We start from the raw sequence: 7070 nt of genomic DNA on the forward strand, positions 1-7070 counted from the left end.
TACCGTTATCCAAACGGCTTTGAGTGGCCAAAGTAAGTTTTTATACGAAATTTTACAAAATGCAGATGACGCTTTTGACGATCCATTCAAGGACATAGAAGTTAAGTTTAGCTTGGAAAATAATTTTTTTATTGTGCATCATAATGGAAAAGGGTTCGATTTTAATGATGTTGAAAGAATATGCGATTATGCTTCCCAAATTGAAGAAGTAAAAGCAAACGATTTGAGTAAGACAGGATATAAAGGTCTGGGTTTCAAATCATTGTTTAATTTATCTGAATGTATTTACATTATTTCTAATGGCTATTCCTTTCGATTTGATAAAAATTACTGGCAAGATCCTGAAAACAGACCATGGCAGGTTATCCCCATTTGGTGCGAAATGAATGAGTTGCCACTCGCCGAAAAATACTCATACAATCAACCAGTTAATTTTATTTTAAAGGTTATTAATGTTAAGCAGCTTGAAAACCAACTGGAGGAACTTTCTGGACACCCATCTCAGCTATTGTTTTTGCACCGTATTAATAAGTTGAGAATTAATTTGAAAAATAAAGAAAATAACTTATCAAGAACAACAGAGAAATTTGATGTTTTCAATAAAGTTTATATCAACAAAAACCAAGAAACGGTGAGTTCGTGGATAACGAGAACTTATGAACAACCTGTTCCTTGCCAGGTAAAAAAAATGATTGAAGGGGCTAGTAAATTTATTTATCCTGAGAAAATACAAAAAGCTGAAAAAATTCCAATTACTTTTGCAGTAAATTGTAGGCAATCTTTTCAAGAAGTTGTAAAGATCGTGGGACTATGTTTTAGTACATTACCAACACAATTATGTTTATCACTACCTTACAACCTCAACAGTACTTTTATTCTGAATCTAGACAGAACTCAGTTCCATGAAAATGAGTGGAATGAGTTTTTGATTAAGTCAGTTGGTTATTTACAATTGTGTCTACTTAAAGAGTTAGCTGGGATTCAATTCTTAAAAAATTATGTAATAAAACTCCTGGTCCGAAATATTAACCATCCGTTCAAAGCTTTTTGCAATCAGTTTTCAGATGGCTTTAAAGCTGCTAAAACTGAGATTGCATGGATACCATCGTTTGTAGGTTCTTATTTACTTAAACTAGGTGAAGCATGGACAGATGATATAAATTTTTTTGCACAAAATTTTCAATATATTAGTGATGAACAAGTGTGTCCGTATCTGATCAACTATAATGTAAAGGATAGGCATTTATTATCTTCTCTCGAAGTGAAACACTATTCATTTCAGAATTTATTTAATTCTTTTAATACAAAATATTATTATCAATTGAATAAAAAATCTTACATAGATTTTATATATTATCTCTTTGAAAATGTTAAAACCTACACTGAGGAAGGGAAAATATTAAAGAATTTGCAATTTTTAACCACAAAAAATGGAATGCTATTACAGCCAAATAAGGCAATATTGGAAGATGCTGATCATCCTATACCTGATTTTCTTATGTTTAATCCTATCGATAATGAATATTTGCCAACTAAAAATTGTGATGATGTAAAATATTGGTTGACTAACTTTGGTGCAAAATGGTTGTCTTCGTCTCGACGTATTCTTCAAGAAAGTGTTTTTGATTGGATTTATAATGGTAGTTTACATTACAAAATCACTTTTAGAAATCATGATCAGATATTGAAGTACTTGGCTAAATATTGTACCGAGTTTACTGAAGAAGAAATTAAAATATTAAGAGAAAAGTTAATTGTACTCACAGAGGCCAAACAATTTAAGTTGGCTCATTTGTGTTATGTTTCTGATGCCACAACTATTGAAGAATTGGCTGATGTTATTTTAGATGAAGACAGAATATCCTCTTCTTATGATATGAATTTATTGAAATATTTCTTCTTTCAACTAGGAGTTCGTAACATAACAGCTCGCGATGTTTTGCGAAAAAGCATACTTCATTGGCTTAAAAATGGAACGATCAACGAAGAGCTGACACTATGGAACTATACACCCATTGTAAAATATTTTGCATTTAATTACCCTGACATAGAAAAAGGTTTGACAATTTCAGAAAAAACCGAATTGACTAAAATGCCGATATTAACTTGTGCTTGTTCATTTCGAGAAGCTCGAAAATGTTACTTTCAATCTGCCGTTCCAAACATCAAGGGATTAGAAAGTGCAATAGCTGATAGTGAATTAGTTTTTACAAAGAAAGCTGCTGAACCAATTGTTGTCTTTTATGAAAAAATTGGGGTTTCAAAAAGCATAACGCCATTAGATGTTATACATAGAACTATTTTAAAATGGATCCAAGCCAAAGAAATATTGAATAAAGTGAATATAGATAATCATTTTGCAATAACTGAATTCATTTCAAAATACTATCTTGATCTTAACTCAAAAGATAAAAAAAATCTAAAAAAGCTACCTCTTCTTACTGAAAATAACATGTTTACACCAGCATGCGACTGTTATTGGTCTTCACCCAAAGATTCTGGTTACTATTGTCCTATTCCAGGAATTAATGTCGTAATTTCTCTTAATGAATTACTTTCTTATCATTTTTATGCAAGAGATAAAACCGATTGCAACGTAAAAGTAATAAAACTTTTGGCTGATTTAGGTGTCCGTAATCTGGAATTCGCAGAAATTTATGAAAAATATAGCGATCACCTTACTGAACAAGAAAACGTGGAGTGGTTCTTCGCTAAGCTAACTGAAGTGTGGAAAGAAAATAAGTTTTCACCAGACAGGAACAAAATTTTAAATTTTTTTCGAAAAAAATGCATGTCTGTACCTTGTTTGTTATCAAATAATTCTAAAAAATGCTATTCCATTGAATTATATTCTTCTAAATTCAAAATCATATGCAATATAGATATCGAATCTTTACCTATACTAGCATTTGTAGTTTTACCGGAAGATTTGGAGGCTTATTTGGGTTTCAAAAGTCAGCTTGATTTACAATGCATTAGAAAATTATTTGAAATAGTTCAGGAAAAACCATCTTTGGGTGAAGAAAACTTTTTCCGAACTGTTTTAAAAGAACTGAACTTGAAAAACCGAGATGAAATAAATGAATATGAATGGAAGTTATTATCGGAAGAAAATAAACTGATGCCTGCCAAACAGCTTTACTATTTTGTCGAAGAAAAGGCAACTTGTAGTTTGCATTCTTGTTATTTAAAAAGAATTAATAATATGTCTCATGCTGAAACCTTAGAGCTGGCAGAACTTTGTGGAGTAAATAGATTGAATTTTGCTCTCGAAATCAAAGGAGATGAAAAAATTAGTAACGACAACCTGAAAGAATTTTATCTTGCAAGATTACCTTTCATTGTTCTTCAAGAATCAAGAAAATTGAACAAACCCACAAATGATATTTTGAGCTATTTATATCAGAAAATTTGTTCTTTGCAGCTCTTTGAATGCCGAGAAATTTATCTTCAGTATCCGTTTGGGGAACCAACCAGGGTTCCTAACTATTTCGATGAGTTAACGCTTTATGTAGCAGGTAAGTGGATGAAGCGAAAATCAAAAGTGCACGATTACTTGAGACACCAACTGTGTATTAACACTAATATTAAAGACATTATCGACATGGATCCAACTATTCAAGATGATGTTCAAGACTTTTTAAGTTATTTATCTGAGGAACTATGTTGCAAATTTCATTTGATTCAAGAAGATTTTCTAAAGCTTGGTTGCGATAAATAAACGCCACAAAGTAGGAGTATGAAATATTTAGGTGGAAAATCCTAATCAAGATTGCAAAAATAGTTTTTTAAATATAGTTAAACTTTGTCTTCTTGTCTTTAAAAAAAAAAATCATGTTGTAAAACTTGAGTAAATGTATATTTGGGCTGTAAAACTGAAGTCTATGTTAATAAGCATGTTTGTGAAAGATTTATTTTTTAAAGTTACTTTAGTTCGTATGTAATCTATATATGTTGAAAATGTACCCTTATTTGATGATTTAAGGTTCAATTTTGAATAGGAAATAAACTATTAATTTTATTAAAAAAATCAATTACAAATTTTAAATCATAGATAAATTTAAAAGTTTATGTAATAATTTAGAGTTAAGTTTTGTTAAATGAAGCATAATTTAAATGCACCATCACAACTCAAAAAATAAATATGTTTCTAATCAAATTAATTTAAATTTTTGAAAGTCAAGTTGTTTTTTTTTTAAATTTTTCATCAAAAAAATACTCAAGTTATTTAAAATTTTCAAAATTTTTTGCAAAAACGGATAATTAACAACTTCTTCAATATAATTAACTTACAGAATTATAGTAATCAAAATTTATGTTATAAATTCATATACCTTTTAAATCACTATAGTTACTTTTTGACGTAACAAAATCAATTGACTGTATTATTTTTCAGAAATTTATTTTCTATATAAATCAAGAACAAGAAAAAATATATACTATATAATAACCATAGAACAAATAAATCATTATTGCATTGCTTAAGCTTTTTATATTACTAGTTTTTATATTTGATCTAATTACCAGGTCATAATTCATTTCTTGTGTAGAACAAAACTAGAATAACTTACTTCATATTTCTCATTATTACGTGTAATTCTTTGCAATTAGCAAAAAATTACTTTCATATATATAAATAGACAAATATGTAAAACTAGTACTAAGTGAAAATAAAATTGTTGTATTGCATCATTGCATTTACAAATAACAAAAATGTTTGCAAAATGGGAAAAATTCATATCTCTTTTCCTACTGTGCTACTTTAAGATATTTCTGTATGAGTACCTGCTAGCTCCAATTACCATCGCTAAGGTGCCAGAAGTTTTTCTTTGCTTGCATAAACTTAGTGAAAATATGTATAGTAGTAAGGTCAAAGGTAGACTACAAGTTAAAACTTCAACTTGATCCCTTTCAATGTGGCTTTTTTTTATTTTTAAACTTTTTGGCGCACTTTTGCCAAGTTGTCATTGTCTTGCCTTCATAACTTTATTTTTTTACTGTAAGTGCTGATATAGAAATCTTCTATGATTTATTATGTAATTTAATTTTTACTAGTCTTTCTTCTCTGATTTACTATGTTGTGATAAAATATTCGGAGTTTAAACTTCATTTTCAATAGAAAGTGTTAAACATAATTAAGTTTTTTTTTTTATCAATAGAAGCTAACTTTCATATTTTCTCAACTATTAAAGAAAATATGACATTTTTTAACCGCTTGCAAAGTGGAAAATCGTTTTTATCAGTGGGTGGTGAAAAAAATATTTTAGTTGAATTATTTCAGAGAATGATATATAAATATTCAAGTTGCTTTCATAGTATAACATTACACAAAAATTGCCATTAGAAATGTTATCAAAGTTTCCCATAATTAAGAATTATTCATTTTATTTAGCATATTCATTGTATAATTGATGGTTTTTATTTTTACTTTTGCTTAGCTTTTATTTTCATAGAATGTTTTGATAACTGTTTTATTCATTTCTTTATTTACAAAAATATTTTTTTATAAGCATAGATTTATACTTTTATATTATTCATTTTTTAATACTTTGTTTTTAATTGTTATATTTGAGATAATTATGTATTTGTGTATAAAAAATAATTTTTCTGAAATTATTTATAATGTATTAGTTTTTATTTTGTGTTTACTTATTTTCACAAACATATTACTTTAAAAATGCTTAATTTCTTGAATTCAAATCACTAAATTCACAAATTCATACTTTTCCGTAACCTTTACTCGGGTCGTTAATTACAGATCATAAAACTAATGTTAAAGCCCACCCCATTTTACAAATTCACATGATAATTGATTTTTTTTTTTTACAGGTTTTTTTTTTCTTTGCTAATAGCATTTTTTTAATTTTACTTTAATATTAATGTTAAATTAAAATGTTGAAGAAAAAAAATCTTTTTTTATTCAAAACCTTTTGCTGTTAAAATACTAATAATGCATAAAAGAAATATACATAACAAATTTCTGAAAAACTTCTAATATTCAAAAATCAATAATTATTTGTATGTTCTAGTAGGCTATTTCAAACTTTAACATAACGGTTTTAATGTCATTAAAACAAAATTTAAGATAAAACTGAAAAGACAAGTGAGAAAGAAATCGTAAACCTAGTAGCAGTTTAATCATCTTAAAAATTATTTAAAATAGCACATTTCTAGGACAGACTATTATTTAAAAAAAAATTTATTAAATTGCAATTTGCTTTACTATAGGACAAAAAATATTAAGAAAATACCTTATTTTCAGTTTAAAAAAAATTTATGAGTTAATTTAAACATTAAAAAAAAATTCTTCCTTTGTTTTATGAGGACAAAATACATAGGTGCAGAGATGATTGTGCTCACATTTATGTATAAAAATACTTGTATATTTTATTTAGAAATATTAGAACTAGAATTTATACTCGACATCTCTTTCATTCGTAAATATTTTTCCGTATAGAGTAATAAATGTGATTAGAAATAAAACTAAACTTATACATAATTATCCATTTAAATTATTCCTCATATAATTTATTTAGAATTTCATGTTTTGAAAATTTCAATGATTTGAATTTTATAAAGTCCAAAAAATTTTCAGGATTTTTGAGTCGGGCTCAGAATCACTTCTGTAGGTGCCGATGTACAGTTCTTGTAATTCTAACTACCCCAATGATAGGTATAAATTTTATAGTCTCATTTTGCCCTCTAATGTTTTTTTTTAGTCATTTGTGTACCACTGCTTGATTTTTTCCGAATACAAGACTTTCCTGTTAATGAATTTTGAATCTATTGTAGGTTTGTGAAATGGTAGTTAACTAAATTTTTTTTTTTTAAATTTGATCGAGAACTTATTTTGTTTCAAAATGTAATCAGTACTAAACTTTTTTGGAGACATACTGGAGGATTCAATTTACTCTTTGGGTTCAAAATGAAAATAAAAAGAATAAGTTAATAAAAATGGATTAGAATAATAAGTTGCTTATTTAAACTTATCAAGTGATATTAATTTGTTCATGTGAGCTGATTTATTCTAAATATTTTTTCTTTCAACATTTAACATCTTTAACTTTATT

The sequence above is a fragment of the Parasteatoda tepidariorum genome, chromosome 9 (genome assembly GCF_043381705.1).
Source record: "Parasteatoda tepidariorum isolate YZ-2023 chromosome 9, CAS_Ptep_4.0, whole genome shotgun sequence".
NCBI lineage: Eukaryota > Metazoa > Arthropoda > Arachnida > Araneae > Theridiidae > Parasteatoda > Parasteatoda tepidariorum.